Raw genomic sequence first — 23,303 nt, 5'->3', positions numbered from 1 at the left:
AGGCACGTATACACGCTGGTTCTGCATATCAAAACAACGTATACATCTTAAAATTGATTTGCAAATCTGTATGCAGGTTCGCCTAGAGAAAAGTGCGTATGTGTGCAGGTTCAACACATTGAAGTAGCATATACCTCATAAAATATGCTTTAGCTACTTCTGGTTGCTGTTACAGTGTTCTGGGTTCTGGTTACTGTTTCTGGTTACTTTATTCTAGTTACATGATCCAGGTGGATATTGGTGGCCACCTGCCAAGTCCACTTGGACCCCCACCATTGTCTTTCTCAACATTTTCAGTTTCCTTAATTGTAGCACAACTTACTATTTTTAGCAGTTTTTCGGGTCCTGAACTTTCGGAGCCGTTTTGAGGCCCTAAACGACGTTTTTTGGGGAATCCGGGGGCAACACGAGTCCATGGAATGGATTGGTGTTTCCCGTTCCAACAATGATAGTGCTCGGATAGATCTTTCTAATGAGCTATTGTACGCGTCAAACGGAGATCATATGCCAAAGTTACGACCCCGGGAAGTTGATGTACTAACTTACCCCCAAACGGGGCCCACAGTTTGGCGTTTCATCTCCTAGGGTTAGGTTTTGGAATGTTAAGGGTTTTTCCATTGTTTCTCAACAATAAATAGGCCTTCGAGCCTCATTGTAACACAGTTTAGAGGCATGTAGCCACCACATCTCTTCTCAGAGATAAGCTACCATCGCCCTAGCTAGTTTATTTCCATTTCTGTTTGTAAGCATATTTCAGTATTTTCCATTAATGAAATGAAGTATTATTTCCGCTGCATCTTTGTGTATATGGTTATCTCTGTAATTTTTTGCGTTCCTGTTTAAATCCGGATTAGTGGTATCAGAGCGGTCTGCTTTTTCTCTGTTTTTCTTTGCATGTCCCCAACAAGGTCGGGATATAAGGAGTTAGGGCTTGAACTGGTTGAACCTTTGCAAGACCAGCCTCGCAAATCCCGACAGCCTCCCATGGCGGACGAGAAGAAAGACGAGGGGGCAGGAGATCCCATCAAAATCTTGCTCGAAGAAGCGCTCGAGCGACAACGGAACGCGATGATGGACAGCTTTGCGCAGATCCTTCAGCGGCTACCCAGAAGCGGCGCATCGGCTTTCAGCAGCTCCTCTGGAAACGCCACACCCTTTAAGGTACAAGTTAATTTTGAAATCCCCATATTCGAGGGTCAGATAGACGCCGATGCCGTAGATAAATGGTTAAATCTGCTAGAGGGTTATTTTTCTGTTCATGAATTTTCGAGTCGGGAAAAGATTGTTTTTGCTCTTCTCAAAGCAGCCCCCCACGTCAAGGACTGGTGGGAAACCTACTGCGAGCAGAAGGATGAAAGTACTGGCTCACTATTTTCAGCCGCACCCACCTGGGATTCGTTCCGGTTGGCCATCAAGGAGCAGTACTACCCTGTCGGAAGCTATGAGGACGAATACATAAAGTGGACCACGTTGCGGCAGGGAAGGGACCAAGATGTGCCGGAGTTCACCAATCTTTTCCATACCCTTCGCACAAAGTTGGGTATCAAGGATTCGGAGCAACATTTGATACTCAAATACCGTGGCTGCCTGCACAAGTACATCCAGGAAGAAATACAGTTCCTAAACATCCCCTCGCTCGGCGCAGCATACCGGTATGCTGTCAAGGTCGAGCAGAAGTTTAAACAAAAGAAGCGAGACTTTGGATCTGCGAATCCAAAGCAGGGGAAAGGTGCCCCTAAACCACAGAACAAAGGACAAAGCCAAGGCGGGACAACCCAAGACAACCAGCCGAAGCTGCAAGCAAAGAGCAACGCCGCGAAGCCGAGAAAGGACACTGGAAAATGGTGCGAGTTCCATAAGAGCTCCACTCACAACACAAGTGAGTGTCGGGCCAAGCAGTCACTGGTGGCTGAGCTAAAGGTGTCAGAATCAGATGCATGTTCCGACTCTGAGTCAGAACCCGATAAGGGGTATGAAAAAGGGAAGCAGATCATTGATGCGGATCCCAGCGCCACTGTTGCTACCGCAAAGATCCAGAAAAATGAACCCGAAGATCCAGAGGAGGAGGAGCGTCTCTTCCACTCCCAGATGTGGGTAAAGGGCTCCCCGATACAGTTCATTGTTGATAGCGGGAGTCAAAAGAACCTCATTTCGGCAGAGGTCGTGAAGCGGTTGGGCTTACCGACCACAGCACATCCACAACCATACACCATTGGGTGGCTTCACCAAGGGCGAGATCTTCGCGTGAGCCAGCAGTGTCGCCTTCCATACAACATCAAGCCCTTCACGGACGAGGTATTGTGTGACATTGCTCCCCTTGAAGTTTGTGATGTATTACTAGGACAACCATACTTGTGGAAGCGACATGCTGTGTATGAATCAAGGCCCCGTGCTGTTATTATTACATTGGGAAATAAGTTGTTCAGGATACCAGAGGTAGCACCACCTGCCGCCATTTCTTTGATTACTGCAAAACAATGCAGTAAGATCATTTCCAAAACCAGGAAATTTGTTTTCTTGATGATATGCCCTCAAGGGAAGAAGAAGACAGTGGCCGCGGCCTCCAAACGGGGTCCCTCTGCACGGCAGCTACAGATGGACAAGATTGTGGAGGAGTACGAAGACATCTTCACCTCCCCGGCAGGGGTTCCTCTGCACTGTCAAGTCAAGCACTCCATCGATCTGACCCCAGGTGCGCCGCTACCCAATGGACCAATTTATCGGCGCTCCGTTCTGGAGAACAATGAAATCAAGAGGCAGATTCAGGAGCTCCTGCAGAAAGGTCACATCCGTTCGAGTTCTTCACCCTGTGGGAGCCCGATAGTGTTGGTACAGAAGAAGGATGGGACGTGGAGACTCTGTATTGACTATCGGGCGTTGAACAAGATCACTGTCCGTAATAGGTACCCGATCCCGCGGATTGATGACCTCCTAGACCAACTAAAGGGGGCGAAATATTTCAGCAAGATCGATCTGAAGTCAGGATATCACCAGGTACCAATTGAACCCTCAGATGTGTGGAAGACTACCTTCAAATCCAAGGAGGGCCTCTTCGAATGGTTGGTCATGCCTTTCGGATTGACGAATGCTCCTGCAACCTTTATGAGGCTAATGGATGACATCTTGCGGCCATTCACCAACTCCTTTGTAGTAGTATACTTGGATGACATTCTGATCTTCAGCCAGAGTTGGGAAGAGCACCTCCAACACATCCGACAGGTTCTCCAAACACTGCGGCAACACAAGCTATGTGCCAATTTGGAGAAATGCACTTTTGGCATGACCGAGGTTCAGCATCTGGGATACATCATTGATGAACAGGGGGTGCATGTCGATCCAGCCAAGGTCCAAGTCATTCGGGATTGGCCCTCTCCAACCACTCTAACAGAGCTCTGCAGCTTTCTAGGTCTTGCCAACTTCTACCGCAAGTTTGTGTTGGGATTTTCTCATATTTCTTGGCCCTTGAGTCAAGTCACCAAGGGTGGGGCGAAAGCAAAATTCTTTTGGTCTGAATCTCAACAGGAGGCATTCAGGGAGTTGAAGGATCGCCTCTGCACGGCACCAGTGCTCGCATTACCAGATTTACAACAACCATTTGAGGTCGAGACAGATGCCTCTGACTATGCTATTGGGGCAGTCCTTACTCAACATGGACATCCAGTGGCATATCACAGTGAAACACTTTCAGACATAGTCCGGAAGTACCCACTTATGATAAAGAGATGTATTCCATTGTACAAGCCTGTCGACAATGGAAGCATTACATTTTGGGGAAGAAAACGATCATCCACACAGACCACCGACCTCTGCAGTTCATACAGACCCAAGGGAAACTGCAGAATGATCGCCATCAGAAGTGGTCTACATACCTGCAACAATTTCACTTGAATATCAAGTATAAAAAGGGCAGCACCAATAATGTTGCAGATTGCCTCAGTCGACCACCGATCATGGCGCTAACCACCGTGCTCAACTCTTGCGGGCACGAGACTTCTGATTGGCCACTTCTCTACAAAAGCCACCCAGAATTCGACCACACATACCAGACACTCTTGGAGGGTCGGCAGGTTGCAGATTTTCACCTCCAAGATGCCCTATTATGCCACCTCGGTCACCTTTGTGTTCCTTCAAGCGAGCGTGCCAAGATGATTTGGGAAGCACAATACAGTCGGGCTGCTGGGCATTTCGGGGTCGAGAAAACAGTGGCAGTACTGGAAAACTATTTCTATTGGCCGAATCTTCGGTAGGATGTTGGGAAGTACATCCGATCATGTACTGCCTGTGCCATTGCCAAACCGACCATTAAGAAGCAAGGCCTCTATACCCCATTGCCTACCCCTAGTCGACCTTGGGAATCCATCTCCATGGATTACATGTCAGGCCTTCCTTCCACTAAGCATGGAAATGACTGTGTTTTTGTGGTCGTCGACAGGTTCTCAAAGATGGCCATTATGATGGCCTGCAAGAAGAATATCACAGCAGAAGCCACTGCTAAACTCTTCTTTGAACGAGTGTGGGTGCACTTTGGGATCCCACAGTCTATCATCTCAGATCGGGACAGTCGGTTTCTCAGCACCTTTTGGTCCAGTCTCTGGTCAATGCTGGACACCAAACTCACGAAATCCACAGCCTTCCATCCTCAAACTGATGGCCAGACAGAGGTTGTCAATAGGATGATTATGCACATTCTGCGCATGTATAACTCAAAGCATCCACGCACATGGGACGAGAGCCTCCCCTATGTTCAGCACAGCTACAACCGAGCTCTTCACAGCTCCACTGGCCATTGCCCTTTTCAGGTGGGTTTGGGATTCCAGCCACTATGCCCCATTGATGTGGCCATGCCACTTGCAGCTACTGACATGAATTCAGCTCATGTCCAGTCCGAAACAGATAAGGCCACCAGCTTCATTGAACGCATCCAACATATTCGCCAGCAGGTCCATGACATTCTTGAGAAATCAAATGCCAAGTACAAACAGCGACATGATCAACATCGGGTGCCACACAAGTTTCAGGTGGGCGACAAATTCTGGTTGCATTTGCAAAAGGAACGCCTTACTGGAGCCTATCGGAAATTGAGACCACTCCGATATGGTCCTTACACCATTACTAAGGCTATGGGAGACAATGCATTTGAGCAGCATTCCCCCATTCCTTGGCCTGCACCTAGTATTCAATGTGGATCGCCTTCGGCCATACTTTCCACCATTGCTAGACACATCCGACATTGCAGAACAGCTCCAACCCACAGAATTAAATCCAGATTGCATGGAACAAGCTACAACTGATCGGATCATGGACACACAGATCAAGAACACTCGCCAACAGAATATCCAACTGTATCGAGTTGTCAAAGCGGGCCAACTCCTTCAGCAGGGCAAGTGGCTCACCAGGGAACAAGTTCAGCAGAAGTTTCCTCATCTCATGGAGGAGCTCAACGCAATGGGGACCATTGCTTCCTAAGGGGGGAGGAATGATCCAGGTGGATATTGGTGGCCAGCTGCCAAGTCCACCTGGACCCCCACCATTGTCTTTCTCAGCATTTTCAGTTTCCTTAATTGTAGCACAACTTACTATTTTTAGCAGTTTTTCGGGTCCTAAACTTCCGGAGCCGTTTTGAGGCCCTAAACGACGTTTTTTGGGGAATCCAGGGGCAACACGAGTCCATGGAATGGACTGGTGTTGCCCGTTCCAACAATGATAGTGCTCGGATAGATCTTTCTAATGAGCTATTGTACGCGTCAAACGGAGATCATATGCCAAAGTTACAACCCCGGGAAGTTGATGTACCAACTTACCCCCAAACGGGGCCCACAGTTTGGCGTTTCATCTCCTAGGGTTAGGTTTTGGAATGTTAAGGGTTTTTCCATTGTTTCTCAACAATAAATAGGCCTTCGAGCCTCATTGTAACATAGTTCAGAGGCATGTAGCCACCACATCTCTTCTCAGAGATAAGCTACCATCGCCCTAGCTAGTTTATTTCCATTTCTGTTTGTAAGCATATTTCAGTATTTTCCATTAATGAAATGAAGTATTATTTCCGCTGCATCTTTGTGTATATGGTTATCTCTGTAATTTGTTGCGTTCCTGTTTAAATCCGGATCATTACAACATTTTGAAAAGTGATTGATTGATTCAGTTGTGGTTAGTACAAAGGAGATTGATTGATGCAGATGTATTTGATGTTTGAATGATGTTATTGATGGATTCAGTCTGAAAATTTATGAAACGTGGTCCCTGGAAGAAAAGAGAAGGTTGTAGCCTTCTGCAGGCTGGCACCTACGTACTAGTAAACATATCAGCTAGTACAAGAGTTAGGGGGTTGTAGCTCCCTTCCAAGAGAAGCTAGAGATAGAGAGAAGGTTGTAGCCTTCTGCAGGTAGAAGCCTGCGTACTGGTATAAGACTGCACCAGTACAAAAATTGTAAAAAGAAATTTCTTATTAAAAGAAGATAGAGACGATTGTAGCAGGTGGTTTTCACCCACATTGGGTTTCCACCTTATATCTTGTGTTCATGTGTGTGTGATTGTCTGTTCTATTTTACTGCACTTGGTTACTGTTTATATGGTTCTGATGCACTGAGTAAAGATCAACATATGATAAATTAATTGAATCATAAGTTTGTAGGATATACGCTAGTTTCCTTAAATACAGTTGCGTATACACGCAAGTTCCATTAACTGCAGTAGTGTATATGAATCTAACTATGGAAATGAAATATTATTGACTTGCTAATATTGATTCACCCCCCCTCTCAATATTATTTCCAACAACTGCTTCTAGTCTCTACACTGGCCCTCTAAATCTACTGTGTTGTTGTTGACCTCTCCTCTGTGCCATCTACACTGCTGCCAACTCTGCTTTACGCTATTCAGTCTCTGATGCTCCTAGCCACTACAACTATCTCCTTGACACTCGTCGGCACCATCCGACACTAGTCCATCCTCCTACTACTGATCTGGGCTCCCGTAGCAAGGTATTGATTAGAGAGGTGGACTCCACAAGGATCTTGCCCATCTGTAGCTCTTTCGAACTACAACTCCAAATCAGCCCACCACCCTCCTGGAGGTATCTCAGCTGTCATGGCGAACTCCTCCTATTCAATCTTCGAGGTTGCAACCTTAGGATCATGCTTCTCATCCTTTCCCTTTATCTTCAAAGGACACTAGGATGCATAGTGGCCCATCTTGCCACATTTGAAACACTTCACCTTGGAGACATCCTTCTTTCATCTCTGTTTCCCTTGCTATCCTTTCAATGCAAGGGCTGCATTCTCCTCCTCCTCCTTGGGATTCGAACCACTGCTGCTGCTACTTTCGTCAAGTTTGACCTTGACTAGGTCTCTTCTCAATTCCTCTTATTTTAGAGCTTCCCACATCTCATCCCATTAAGGAGATGCTGCTCTGCCTAGGATACTCTTGACAAAGACTTGCCACCCATCTGAGACATAATTTAGGGCCAGTCTAACTAACTCTAAATCCCGAGATGTATGCCTTGCAATCGAAAACTCATCACAGTTTTCCTTAAACTTCGCGAGGAAGGGATCCACACGTTCTCCCTTTTGCATCTGAGCAGATCTCAGCTTTTTCTCCAAGTACATCTTCCGCTGCTTGGAAGATCCCTTATATAATGTGGCCAAGGCATCCCACATCTCCTTAATAGTCACTCTGCTAGCAACGTAGCACACCACGTGATCCTTGAATCCATCCAAGATCATCCTCTTGGCCTTCGCCATCTCAGACTTGTACTTCTTTAGCGGATTTGCATCCGCAAGTTCAACTACCACACTATCGACGCACATCTTGAGGGCATGATCATCTAGAAGGAAAGACATTTTAGCCTTCCAGATGACATAGTTGGATGCTCCATCCAACCTGTCCTGATGCCTGAATCCACTAGTTGCCATCTCCTCTGAAAACTGTTGAACAACTCCCTCTTTCTCCCTACTGCATAGCTTCTAGGCTGGCTTACGTACAACCTGATAGAGCTGGTAAGTATGCTACTCCTCTCCTACCAAACAAATGAGAAATAATGATTTCCTTTGTAAGAAACCATTGAGGAATTATTCCCTCACTATGCAATCTACTTCCTTCTTCTGATGACTTTTCTTCCTAGCACTCAGTTTGTAGAAAATTGCATCCCTCTAGGTCCGTGCTAAGGCTTTGCGTGGCTTCCTCTGCCTTGGAAAATTCTTGATCTGACAGTCTTACCTCTCTGTTGAATCACTCAAAGAGAGACAAATTCGAAAATATAACCCTTATGACTAGAACTATGAAATCCCTAGGGGATTCAAACTGCTTCTTGCTGCAACAAGTTGGCCCATGCTTCAGTGCTAGATCTTCTCTTCCTATTTCACATCAAAAGCTCTGATACCATGTGAAAATTCCTAGATCTAAAAATCTTAGGAATCCTACTATAACCAGCTGAATCTACTTGACCTAGATTGCCAATTACATTACAAACTTATTGGAGCTTTCTTCTTAAGATATTGAAGCAAATTACTGAAGAAACCTACACCAAATTAAATACGATTCTGAAACATAGAAACTGAGCAAGGAAATACAAACACATAGGACACCATTATTTTTTGACAAATGTCCTTGGAAAAACCCAACGTGGGAAAACTGGTGCAACAACTCTGAGGGTTTATTATTATTAAGCAGTAGAAAATTCTTAATACATCTCTAAATACCTCACAAGGTTATTCAGTTACAGAGAGAAATAATGGAAAAAATAATTGTGAGGTTACCTCACACTATCACTGGAAATCCTGACTGATCCAACCCCTGACTGATTGCCCCCGGATTTTCTGGCTGCCTCTAGCAGTATCTGCGTCAGCCCAACGTCAAGCTCTCTGGGGACTACATTAATCCTCTGGTTGGTTGATTTGCTGCCTAGGAGATTTGATTTCTGCCTCTCGGTCTCACACCCCAGAACTCAACTTCTGAAACTCAAAATCCCTCTGCAAATTTCAAACTCCTCACTGGCTTCTGCGCTGCCTCTGTGTGGCTCTACATTAACCCCTTTAGCTCAGCACTACCATTGTTGGATTACTCTCTGCCTCTCTCTATTGATGCTTCTCTGGCTGAGAAAATCACTCTCTCCGAAAGCTATCCCTACCCCTCAACTGCAAGAAATCTCCTCAATCGAATTTTTTCTCCTGAGAAATTCTCACTTCAGAAAATCGAATTCTTGGTCTCTCCTGGTGTGTTTTCCAAATGACCCTCAATCCCCTTCTTATATCTTTCTGTTGGACAACCAATGACCTAGATTAACTCCTAACCAAAGGCTCAGATCGTTTTGACTTGTTCTCTCTCTTTTTCTAGAAGTTACACCCACAATTAGATTAATATCCATTAATATTTTAACTTTCCTAAGTTTTGACTTAGGAACTCCATTAAAAATATTGATTATTTTAATAAAATCGTCTTTGGGTGGAATTTCCCAAAACGGTTTATCGGCTCTTTGGAATGCATGTACCCAAGCCTCCCTACATAATTTGTGGCCGAGAGCACATATGATGCTACCCCAAATCAACACTCCCTCTTAGCAAGGAATGTGCTCTAGCAATATACTATTGTTGCATACTGCTTTGACTCTAAAGCATCGTCCTCTGTGCTGCTACTGTCTGACATGCTATCCACAAACTATTGTGTTGCTGCTGCAACTATACTACTACCTTTGACACTGCCACTGCCAATGCTACATCTGTACTACAACTCCCTTTCAAATGCTGCATCTACTATGCTGCTAGCATTGCCATTGCTAACACTGCATCCATACTACAACTTAGTTGCTGAGAGAAGCAACTGAAAAACATCTAAAATTACTGAACTAGATGTGTTCGACATGATACCATGTGAATGCTAGAATTGACTGATTCTAGTCTTTGCGCTGATCCTCTGAATCTACTGCGCTATTGCTGACCTCTACTCTGTGCCTAGTATCAGGATAGGGACCGAAGCCGGATAATCAGGGTGATGCTTAGTGTCGAGTATTACTAGAGCACAGTCCTTGCTAGGAGGGAGTGTTGATTTGGGGTAGCATCGGATGTGCTCTAGCCATGTAAATTGGTGGAGAGGCTAAAGCCCATGAGATCTCTAATACAAAGAAATGGTTTGGGCAGATTCTAACTGGTTTGGGAGATATTAAAATAATTAATATTTTTAATGGAGTTCCTAAGTCTAAACTTAGGAAAAATAAAATATTAATGGGTATTAATATGAAACTGGGTTAGAAGGTTCCAAAAGTCATGGATCAAGCCAAATCTAATATTAGCCATTGATTAGAGATTTAATCTCTGCCATTAAAGGACCAGAAAGAAAAGTATAAGAGGAGGCTTGAGGGTCAGTTAGAAGACATACCAGAGTGATCAATCATTCATTTTGTTAGAGCGGGGTTGCTAAGAAAAAGTGAATCAATGATTAGCAACGAGGGGCAGTGAGTATGAGGTAGAGAGGCAGGGACAATATTGGGAGACAAACACAGAAGGGGAGAGATCCATAGCAACAGTCAGTCTAGGCTACGTAGATCCCAGTAGAGGAAGTGCAAAGCCCTGAGAGACCGCGTCATCCAAGTAGAGGGCAAAGCGAGTGATGAAAAGGTCCCCAGAGGCTGCACAGAGCCTCAGAGGGCTAATGCAGAGAGTCCTAGGGTTGACTCAGGTCAACAGAAGGCTGGCGTAGAGGCCAAAAGAGCCAGAGCTGAGCATCAGTTGTGCCAGAGAGGGTTTCGTGGGACAAGTTTTCTGAATACCTATTTCCGGGTATAGAGGTATTGCTATCGTATATTTTTCTCTATCAGGTGAGCTAGTTTAGGCTCCCAATTGTACTCAGATAGACATCATAATAATATAACCCTCAGAATAGCTGCACCAGTTTTCTCGCATTGGGTTTTTCCGGGGACATTAGTCCAAAAATAACAGTGTCACTTGTGTGCTTGTTTTCTTTCAGTTGATGATTTGTAGATGTTGAGACTGTACTTGTGTTTATTTTCAGTATTTATATGGTTAAATAACTTGTTAAGTAATTAAACAAGTAGGTGAAATAAACCAGATAGTACAGGAAGAATTTCTAACGGGTTAGAATTAGAAATTCCAACAATGGAGTGTTGAGGGCTCTTGGGGTTGAGGGATCTTCGGACAAGAGGTGTGTGCGATCCCTACTCTTGCATTAGGTTCTCCCATATTTTCACCCATAGGGTGCGTGTGATTCTTGTCTATTATGACAAGTTGGGTATCTCCCCCTATCTTGGTCTAGCAGAATATACCCTAGTTGGAATCATACTCACAAGTCAAGGAATTTTGGGATTGTCCCTCCCCATCTCGCCAACGAGTTGAGGAGGCTTGGGGTGTGTCATCCTTACCTTTGGTGAATCAAGTATCTCACCCAAGCTCAGATTATGATGCAGATTTTCTACCACATAACTCTTGAGGGTCATTTTTGGGAAGATCGGTAGGCAATAGGATGGATGTGATCCTTACCTCTTATAACAAGTGGTATCTCACCCATTGGTTGCACAATAGGATGGTTGTGATCCTTGATCGGTAAGTTTTATCTTGCCTATTGCTCGATATAGAGGGTGGTACTTAAATTTCCCCTATGATTCTTCTTCTTTAGATTTGAGAACAATTCAATAGATAGAGTTGAGCAGAGATGGGACATGATTTGATGACAGGATACTTGTGATGATCACATGATGCAGTTGGAATTTCTCCCTAGCTGAGAGGGAGTGTTAATTTGGAAACTCACTGACAAATTCCAATCATTAGACTAGATTCAACTTTCTGAGAGGATCAAAATTGACATTTGAAGCACTAAATTTGGATAAGGGTAAGTGTATTTTTGAAGTCAAGCCCAGAAGTACACAAATTGTCAAGGTCGGCCTAAGGACAAATTGCCCCTACTCCAACACATATAAATACAAGTGACCTCGAGCTCATTTGGACATCATCACAACACACATTTCTTCTCTCTCTTGCTCGAATTGGTTCGTACAGGTCTCAGGCAACCTCCTCTCTCTCATGCGTGCCTAGTCTCTTAGCATCTTTGACTGCAATAGTGACATTTCTGTTTGGAGGACTTTGACCAACACTGACTTGGGTGATTTTGACATTGATTTGACTTCAATATTATGGGAGAATTTTTGTTTGGGTAGGCCACTTTTTTGGCACAAAAATCGAGGTAATCTAGGAAGTTTGACCACCGTTGACCGCAAATTTCAAACCTGCATGGACCATAGTCCTCTCTTCGTTGACGAAGTTTGACTGTGGATTTCAAGATTGTTTTGAATGAGCTTTGGCTTGCATTCAAAGCCAAATTATTTGACCTTTGACTGCCGTTGACTTTGACAATATAACAAATTTAACAGTTTGACTAAAGTTACTTTTGAAGCACATATTGATTGGATATTGGTTTATCTATTTGAATAGTCAAAGTTTGACTTTTACACTTATGAATTTGGGCTCATTGTACTCTCTGTTGAACATTTTATGATAATCTAATAGAAATTTTCATAGCGTTTCTCCCTTATGTGGTTTTTCCCTAGTCTTTGACCAAATCAGTGTCTCTTGTTGATGTTTTTGATTGTTTCCTATTGTCATTGCATTTACTGTTCTATCTTCAATTATTGTTGATTATTGGAAGAATTAATTATTGTTGAAAATATTTCCTATTGAAGAAATTAATTGGGCTAAAAGTGTTGACCTAGGTTGTCAATGATGTCAATATGGCAATATTCTAGATACTAGATGATGATATGGAGCCAAGGGGAAGCAGAATAGATCCATGAAGAGACAGGAGCAAGGCCATCAGGATAGCCAAGCCATAAGCAAGAGGAGTTACCAAAGGAGGCAGGTCGAAGCATATCACAGGTTATCAGGGCAAGAGAGGCATTCATATATGCAAGGAGGTCTTTGAAAGACACTGCCAATCCACATTGGAGTAAGAGGAGCTACATGAGGAGCCATATATATATATGCAATATATATATGCCGAAGAAGAACAGAGCCATGGGAGGCAACAAACAGAGCTATCGGAGCTACAGAGGAGCAATATATATATCTATATATATATATATATATATATATATATATATGTATATCTATATATATATATATATACAGGGTTAAAGGAGTGGAGCTATATACGCTATCGGAGCGTAGACATATATATATGCATGCATTTAACAGTTATCGAAGCCATATATGCCACAGATAACACTACGGGAGCAGAAATCACAGATAATGCATGCAAATACACTGTCAGGAGCAGAAATCACATGTATGTGTGAAATTACACTATCGGGAGCCATCGGAGGAGCAAAGGATGCATTAACACTATCGGAGGAAGAAAGACTTAGTCGTATGGCATATACACTATCGGCGGTGCAGACGCATGTATGTATGTGCACTTACACTATCGGAGGCGTAGGCTTATATATGTATGCATGCTTTAACACTATCGGCGGGCAAAACTATGAAATACATGGCAAATACACTATCGGAGGCCAAAAACTCACGTATATATGCCTTTATACTATCGGAGGCAGAAAACTGGGCTATAGGGAAAATACACTATCAAAGGCGGATTACAAACCTGTAAATATATGCACGGGAGTTTTGGGATCCAATCGGGTTCGGGACTTACATCGCATCAACATATCGGAGTGGGAGTGTGTTAAGTGTTAAGCGCCATCGTAAATTTCTGATTGCGATCAACAATATCGCATCGGACCAAAGGTAGAGCACAGATAGTGCAGTCCATTGGGACCTCCGATCACCGATAAGGCTATTTGATCTGGACCGTCAGATCTCATTGCTCCAGATCAACAGTCACAAATGCGTGCACCGATAGTGCAATCATCTCCGATCGCCAATAAGGCGATTTGATTTGGACCGTCAGATCTCATCACTCTAGATCAACGGTCATAAATGCTTGGTGTGTTGACTTCGGCGTACGGTAAGTGCACCGATAGGAAAAGGTAAAAAATAGTGTTTTGGGGTATTTTTTCAAATTATTTCCGTTTAAAATGAAAAGGCATGGATTATGTGGAAAAGTCTTGAGCCTCGATTGTGATGAAGACCAGACCCGATGTTATATTGTGATTTGGCTTAATGTCTTATCGCATCCATCAGCCATCGGCCATCAACCAAGGGCAACCCCCGATTGCAATACATATACATGCGGACCTGCTGCAACATTGTGCTATGGGTTAATAATGTGTCGCATCCGCCCATCACTATGCTACATAGAGGGCTGTTCGACTACAAGCGCTGATTGCGATCATACTGCGGACCCGATACAGTATAGTTACGGGTTAATTTTTTTTGAAGTCCGCCCTTTAAAGTGTTAAGCCTGTTTTCCTCATATATTCTTGTATATTTGTGTTTATGCATTACGCGAAGTTTTACAGCCAAAGATGCATGTAAAACGCTCCCGATAGCTCAGAAGACTAGAATCAAGCCGATTGCGATTGCGATAGGACATGGCATGTCAATTACATTGTAAAGCCCTGTGTATGTCAAATAATGATGGATAAAAGGAGCGCTGTTATAGGTTTTAACTTGTAATAAGTATTCTCTGTGTATACGACCTCTCTTCCTCCTAAACATGTCCTGTGAATATTGGAAGGCTCGGATATACATAGGAAACCGAAAGCCGGGAAGTTGAAGAAGCAAGCGAGCGCAAAGGGAATGACAACAACTGAGGAGGAAACTGACAAGATAAGTGAGAGTTGAGGAAGCTGAAGAGCCTGCGGAGAAAGGAAGCCAAAGGCCAGGGGTGTCAGATTTAAGAAAATAAAGAATCGTTTGAATGAGTTGCTTAGTTGTAAATGCTGTTGAGCACTGCTGAAGGCTATTGAATGCTATGGAAATTAGCTGGAGGAGACAGAGGCAGTGAGAGGATCCAATAGAACAGAAAGAGGGCCGAATGGCCAATAGGACAATAGACAGTCGAAGGGGAGAAGTAGCCAGCAGAGAACATAAGCTTGAACAAGAAGTTGTTCTTTATGCAAAGCTTAGTGCAGCTAATAGTAGACTAACTAAAGCTGTGTGAAGACATTATCAAAAAGCATGAAGGCTATTGGAGAATATGTGTGGGAAGTGTGCAGAGTTGTGAAGACTACCTCATAAGAAGACAGGTTGTCATTGATGCTGTAGCTTGGAGACTACAATGAAGCTATAAACAGATGAAACTCAAGAGAGAAGAATTCTGAGAGTAGAACATTACTATAAAATGAACCTTGACAAGAGTGCGTTAGAACCCTTGAGGCTGGTGCCTCAGAAGTAAGTAGGATTGGAGTCCTTGGGGCTGGTGCCTCAGAAGCAAGAAGGATAGGAATCCTTGGGGTTGGTGCCTCAGAAGTAAGGAGGATTGGAGTCCTTGGGGTTGATGCCTCAGAAGTAGGAAGGATAGAAGTCTTTGGGACTAGTGTCTCAGGAAATGGAAGGATTGAAATCCTTGGGAGTTGGTGCTCCTAAGTCCAAGATTGGTGTCTTGGCAAAATAGAGTTGGTGCTCTGGAGGTTGGAGCCTCACCAAAGTCCAAGTTGGAGCTTCGAAATTGATTGCAACCACTCATATATTATATCTATTTTATTGCAAAGATTATATTAATAAAAGCATTTATTATTGTTGCTCATCTTATGTTCTGAATATATATATTTTAATTGGTAAAACAATAGTCGGAAAAAGAAATACTGATTCACCCCCCTCAGTATTTCCAACAAAAAGTAATTGACATAGCATAGAGCAGTGGAAAATTAACAATAATATATGATTGACTAAGGTGTTGTGTTGATCATCCACGTACTCTTTTGAACAAAAAGACTTGGGAGTGTGAGACGGGCTTGTCAGGTTTGACGTATTCGAAGAGTCTTGTTATTAACTATGTCATTTCTTGGTTGCATGAGTTGGATTAAAGCCTTCATCACTTGATTGTGATTATTAGTAACTTGTGCATACTTCTAATTGACCAAATTTTGTAGGTTTTCTTGTTTCATATGAATGGCGTCATAATTTTGGTTGAACAGATCTTGTAACTCCCTTTGTTTCTCTTGTAGCTCCAGATAACTTTTGTCATTCTAGTTAAGTTTCTTCTCGAGTTCATCCAATTTCTTTTTGAAGTTTCTCATCGTCATTGTTCAGGTAATTGGTGGTGTGTTCTGTTATATATTGACTTATTTGAGATATTGTGTTTTAATTACTTTCTTTATTGAATATATTTTTACCAAAACAACTATATTAACAACTAACTATTAAAATTTTGCTAATGGTTCATCCTCTAATTTGCGAATGTTAGTAGTGGGAAAATTGCTGATGTCAGTGGGGCAAAGGGAAATGACGACAATTGATGGATATAACAGGGCAGCTGACGAGTAGTAAGATCGGGGGCATAAAATGAAGGGAAAACTCAGTAGTACGGTGGAAAGGGGAAACAAGGTGGGGGATACAGATGGAGGGAGGACTCAACATCATAGCAGACAACAAACAACAATATTGGAGACATAGAATGAAGGGAAGACTCAACAGTGTGGCAGATAATGACAACAAGATGTGGGACACAAAAAAAAGGTGGACTCAGCAGGGCAGCGAATAGCGACAAGTCAAAAACCAAACAATATCAAGGCTCTGATGCTTCATTATTGAATAATGTTTTTCTATAATGAAAGCCATGGCTTAAATATATCCTTGGGTGTCTTTTCACGAGGGGTTATCATCTTCAGTCGTGCCCACTTTTGAATGATCAATGGACCTCTTTTGACCTTGAGAGTACATGGATACAAATATTTCCTAGCATATAGTTGAAATTTTTCATCATAAGGCCTTCAATAGAAGCTTGTCAAGTGATAGGTGGCTTCAAAAATGAAAAATTCCTAACTTGTGCTAAAAGAAAGTCTCTTAAGTACATGTTGTGGGAATTCCAGATAGCCAGAACTTCTTGGCAGCAAGTGGAAACACGAAGTTTCATCTCCCTTTCAGGGGGTTATTCGTTGGAGGGATCCTATGTTGGGGAATCAATGCAATTAATTATCTTAGCATTCATGGGTCTTTAAAATTATCTTATATTTACTACCTTTATCTCTATTTGGAAATTTGGGTGCAACTATATCTTGTTGGAAATTGGATGTCATTGATGTCAACCCAAGCAGTAGCTAGGCAATGCCTTGCATTGGATGAGGAATTTGGAGGAAAATATTGTTAGGTTTCCAGGCAATACCATCATCATTGTTTAGTCCTCGTCATTCTGATTCCAATGGTAGGTGGCGAACCATGGAACTCCTTATAGATGAGGAGATATGCCTCATCAAATATGAAGCCCCAAAAGAGTGGTCATGGTGCCGTAATTGATGATTAAAGCTAGTTTTATGATTAGACAATTTTTGCATTAATACTCAAAAATTTTTGGATTATTTGTGTGGGTCGAGGGTTGACCAATTAGCCCTCTAATTGAGCAATAGTTTGTGTCAACATGACTTCCAAAGGAGGTTCATGTCATCCCTTTCAAAAATAAATTTTCTTTGTATACTGAAGATCAGGTCGACCCATAAAAGTTCAAATTTATCTTTTTAAAATTTCAAATAGTTAAGGTTAGCTACATAACTTGTTGGGGTATTCGGCCCATCTTTTAAGACCCCTCTTCCACTATAAATATGTGAGCTTGTTTCCTTCAATGACATCAAATTAAGAAGCTTATCTTTTCATGCTTATTTTATGAAATTCCAAGGTCAGGATAAATCACGAGTATCTGAAGTAGGAGGTCGATTTATATTCAATTTTGGTGGGCTTAGATGTGGTATCTTCTATGTGAATTCACTAGATATTGTGTGGATTAAGTCTAGTTTGCAAGGACGAGTTCTAAGGAAAAATTGAAGAGGCATCCACAGGCTAAATCCGAGCTATTTTGAGGCTAAATTCATCTAGTTTGAGGGGGCTATTTTGTGTCCAAAATTCATATCCTTCTCCAGGCTATGCATGAAGTTATTCGGCCCTCTATTGTAGGATATATCTAAGAAATATTTGATGAATCTGTGGGAAAATTCAGAGATCACTTCACCCTGTTTCTGAGACTATTCTATGGTACTTTTTTGGCACCTAAGAAGGCTTATCTTGCAGATCCCGAGGCTGATCTTTCGAAACTCTTAAGGCTTGTTTTGTGGCTTGATGCAGAGTTCTTCTGTGGCACTTTTTCAAATTTGTATCAAGGCTAGTATGTAGCAAGTTTCAGCGCATTTTGTGGCCTTTTTTGCAAATCTTTTTGTCACACTATTTTAGACCTTCTGAGGGCTATTTTCACCCCCACTTCCTTAGGCTCCCTCTGAGGTAAATCTCACAGGTCCTGAGGTCGTTCAAACCCCTTCCTAAGGCTCGCTAAGAGGTTTATTTTGTAGCTTTCTGTGGCAATATTTTGAGGTGTGTTTCATCCTTATTTTAAGGCTTCTTATATCTGGGGTTTACTGTGGTTTTTGAGGTGGATTAAGGATAGTCTAAGAGGCTTGGATTAAGATTTAATCGCACAAGTTCTGGAGCACTTTTGCACCTAATTGAGCCCAATCCAAAGTAGTCCAAGGCTTATTTCTGTGGCATATTTTTTGGGATATCTACGAGGATTGATTTGCATCAAAACTAGGGCTTATCTCTGCCTCCTTTCTCGACCCTCCAAAGCAGACCTTTTGTAATAATTTTGGCACTATTTTAGGCATTTTCTAAGGCTAAACAAAGACTCATTTAAGAGGCTAATGAGAATATCATTTATGCCAAATTTTGAAGGGTTTTTTAAGGTCATTTATCTCATCATCTCGTAAGAACATAGATCATTTGTTAAGGAAAACTAAAGTATCTCACAACCCTTTCAAGTTTGCATCAATGCTATCTTAAGGCAACTTTAAGGATTGCTCAAGGGGTTCTTGAAGGACAGTTTAAACTATAAGCAGGGGTCGTAATAGTCTGTTATGGCATGAGTGACTAGTGCATTGAAGGTTTGTTAATAAGGGTGAAAAAAGCATAAGTGATGTAAGAAAATCAATGTCATTTCTATGTATCATTAATATATTTGTGAAGGAATTGTTGGTGCCTTGGCTCTGGAATTGAAATACAATATTTTGGCCACTTGATTCATGGTTTTCTAAAGATTAAGTGTCAAATCATAAAGCACTGTATGCAAAGTCATGTCTTAAATTTGGTAAAAGAATTGTCTTTGCAGGGCTGAAGCATAATACTATTACAGAACAAAGTTTTGAGAATCAATCTTAATACGTTAAACAAAATATTGTATTTGATGAAGAGCATTGGATTAAGAAGTCTTGTAGGTATAAAGTCACAAACGCTAAAGTGTTATTACTATCGAAAACTCATAAGCTATTCCACATTTGTTACTTTTGTTGAGATATAGCAAGGTACGGTTGTTACACCATATCTGGGAAAAATTCAAGATTGTTGTGTGCCCTACCTATTGTTGGTTTGCTACGTTACTAGATCCACGGGGGGCAAGAGGTGGAACTGCGGATCCCCAAATCCGAAACTGGTACGGATACGAATACGCTAGGATCTGTACGATTAGTTAACACAAAGTTGAAGTTGCGGGCATTTGATTCCGGTTGACTGCAGTTCCAGTGGGTTTTGGAGGTGGATCTAGCCAACAAACACATTAGCGCACGCAGAACCTCAGTTAACAGTCGATCCAACTCAGTTAGCCGTTCTACTCCTGGTTAGCAATAATCAAACTTTTAGTTACCTGTTTTACTCCTGGTTAGACTCTTAGCGTGGCTTCAGTTTAGCTGCAAGGCATTCTATAAAAGGGCGATAGTGAAATCGATTTTGGCGTGGGCAATAGTGTTTAGTGTGAGTAATGTTTTAATTTATTAAATCGAGTCAAGTGATGGGAGAAGTGATCGAGACGAGTCGTGGTTGGCAGTGTCATGGGAGCAATCGTGGTTGGGCAGCGTCGTGGGAGCAGGTCCTCTGTGCGGCGTCGTGGGAGTTCAGTCCTCTGTGCGGCGTCATGGGAGCAGGTCCTCTATGCGGCGTCGTGGAAGCAATCCGCAGGTCCTCTCTGTGGCGTCGTGGGTTGGGCAGAGTTGAGGGAGTAGGCTACGGGGAACATTTTAAATTTTATTTTATTAAACCTTTCGGGCGTAAGTTTTTTGTATTAAAAATTTAATTTAATTTTGACGTCAATAAAAATATATATAATAAATTTATCTATTTATTTTAAATAAATTTATTTATGTTTATTTTAATAACCATAGGTTTGTATTTTATTTTAATTTTTTTATTTTTATAAGTTATAACTCTATATTTGTGTTATATGTTTGTGAAAAATTAAAATATTTTTTTATAAATAAAAAAATATTTTATGTTTACAACTTTATTTTAATACTTATATCAATATATGTTTGTGAAAAATTAAAATATTTTTTTATAAATAAAAAAATATTTTATGTTTACAACTTTATTTTAATACTTATATCAATATGTTTGTTGTTGTTTTCTTATTATTAATATTTATATGTTTATTAGTTTTTAAATTATGTATTTATTTATTTAAATTTTAAATTATTTATTATAAAATAATAATTTAGAATTTTATATTTTTTTGTAATTTTATTTTGCCCCACACACACATAGGAATAATAATTTAGAACTTTGTTTTGAGAATGACAATTTTATTAATTTATATTTGATTATAAACGTAGATGTGATAAACATGGAACCATAACAACATGAACCCAGTGAAGAAATAAACGTCAATAAAAATCCAAGATCTTCTTTATGGCAGTATGTGAAAATTCTTGGCAAAAATTCTGGTGGTGGTTCATACAAATGGAGATTTAGTGAATGCAATAACATTTGAAATGGCTCATACACTAGGGTGAAGGCCCATCTCACTAGGCAAACTAAAACATGTGTGTTAGTATGTAATGGTCCAAATGGCCAACTTGGGATAGGTTTGAGTCCTGCAAAAGTTAAGTTTTATGCATCTTTGCAAGATGCTGCTGATAGGAAATTCAGCAAGGGAAAAATCCCTGTGCAAGCCTCTACAACCAAGTATTCATTGCCATCTACACCAACTCTGACAATTAATAAAAAGCCTACTCTAGGACCTCTTGAAGCAACATTCAATAACCATTATAGAGAAGTTGCAGATGAGCATGTTGCTCGTTGCATCTATGCAAATGGGCTAGCATTCAATTTGGTGCCCTCTCCTTATTGGCAACAAATGATTAAAGCAGTTAATGAAGCACCAAAAGGATACAAGAGCTCCGAGTATGAAAAGGTACACACTGTATTGTTAACATCAGGATAGACAATTACAATCAATCCGTGATACATGGGCAAAAACAAGGGTGTCCATCGTTTCTGATGGATGGAGAGACCAAAGAAATCACCCTTTAATTAATGTTATCGCAATTTTTCCCCAAGGAGCAATGTTTTTGAAGGCCATTGATTGCAGTGGAGTGGAAAAAAATGCAACGTTCATCTCCACAATTCTTATTGATGCAATAAAAAGTATGGGGTCACAAAATGTTGTCCAAGTTATCACAGACAATGCAAAGGTTTGTAGAGCAGCGGGCCTGATTGTGGAGGGTCAATACAATCGCATCTTTTGGACTCCATGGGCAGTGCATTCATTGAACCTTATGCTAGCCAAGATTGGTGAGATTGAGTGGATCAATGAAATATATGTAGCATCAAAGGAGATCCAAATGTTTATCACCAATCACTCAATGTCCCAAACCATATATTGGAGTTTTGCAAAGTTGGAGCTACTGAAGGTACTCCATTTTTAATCAATGTTATGCATTATGAGTTCTCAATTTTAATGTTCAATTTATTTTATGTTTGATTTAAAATTTTACTTTTCAATATGTTTATGTAGGTTTCCGAAACTCGTTTTGCTTCCCACACTTTAGTCATAAAGAGGTTTTTGGAGATCAGATGAGCATTACAAGCAATGGTCATTAACCCTCTTTGTGAATCATGGAGGACTTCAACTTCTGGTAGAGGACAAAGAATAAAGTCTATCATTCTTGATGATGCATGGTGGGACAAGGTCCAATACCTTTTGCACTTCACACAACCATTTCTAACCATGATCAGGGCATTTGACATAGATATGCCTTGCTTGGGGGAAGTCTATGAAAACATAGATAGTATGTTGGAGAAAATACAAAAATTATCAAGGCAAGTGAGCATGACCCCTTTGAATTATTTTACATTGAAGTGAAAGACATAGTTACAAAACAGTGGAACAAAATGACCACACCATTACACCTTTTGGCGTATGCTCTACACCCCAAATATTACCATTCCAAAATATTGTCTTTACCTGGTAGAGCAGTGCCAAACAAAGATTCTTAAGTGGTACAGGGATATAAGACAACTTTGAGGAAAATCTATAGGGAAGTTGGAATCACGAAGGAAGTATGTGAGGAATTTGGAGCATTCGTATAATCCACTGGGATTTTTTCAAATCCACTAGCCATGGATGATTGGAGGCATATGGATCCTATTACTTGGTGGGGCTTCCATGGTGGAGATAGCACTTATCTCTCAACTCTAGCCACGAGGTTGTTATTGTAGTTTTCCAGTTCCTCATCAATTGAGAGGAACTGGAGTACATATGGCTTCATCCATTCAGTAAAGAGAAACATATTGGGAGCAGCGAAGGCTGAGGATCTTTTATATGTCTATTCCAACCTTCGCCTTCTATCACATTCTACTTAAGAGTATAAAAATGGTCCAAGTAGGATGTGGGATGTGGAACTTGAGATATTTGACTTGAACATGACATTGAATGCCATAACTCACCTTAATCTACTTGAGGGTGCTACACAACCACTTCCTACTTCTGCAACAACTTTTAACATTCCTGGCGCATGATCGTCTATTCATGATGTAGAGTTGAACTATGTAGATGATGATGATGTAGACCCGTTTCATGATTTGTAGACGGGACTACTCTATTATATCATATTAATAAACTGATCATTGATGAAACAATAATTTTGTATTTACTACTATAATCTTTGTATGAGGCAAGATGCATCATTTTGGTTTTTAGATTCATAAATTATCTAATAATTTTAGTTCTAATGTTGTGATTCATGAATGGTTTTGATTTTAAACATCAAATGTATGTTCTAAAATTTAAAAAAATATTATCATATATTTTTGTACTTTCTGTATCCTTGCCATATCCAGATCCTGGCTTTTCAAAAATCCAATGGATCCGTATTCGTATCCGGATCCAGATCCATATCCGTATTCGTATCCGGATCCGGATCCATATCCGTATTC

The 23,303-nt window shown here is 41.2% G+C and overlaps 1 pseudogene; it reads left to right on the top strand.

The window, feature by feature from the left end:
- LOC149187368 (phosphoenolpyruvate carboxykinase (ATP) 1-like) overlaps positions 1-21,309 on the top strand; it is a 78,942-nt pseudogene extending 57,633 nt beyond the window's left edge.
- The last annotated feature ends 1,994 nt before the right edge of the window (positions 21,310-23,303 follow it).

Source organism: Pinus tabuliformis, chromosome 3_1 (genome assembly GCF_031772625.1).
Source record: "Pinus tabuliformis cultivar Carrire ecotype Pingquan chromosome 3_1, CPIR1, whole genome shotgun sequence".
In the NCBI taxonomy this organism is placed as follows: Eukaryota; Viridiplantae; Streptophyta; class Pinopsida; order Pinales; family Pinaceae; genus Pinus; species Pinus tabuliformis.
Note: the sequence above shows the minus strand (reverse complement) of the source record. Positions and strands in the feature narration are given on the sequence as shown.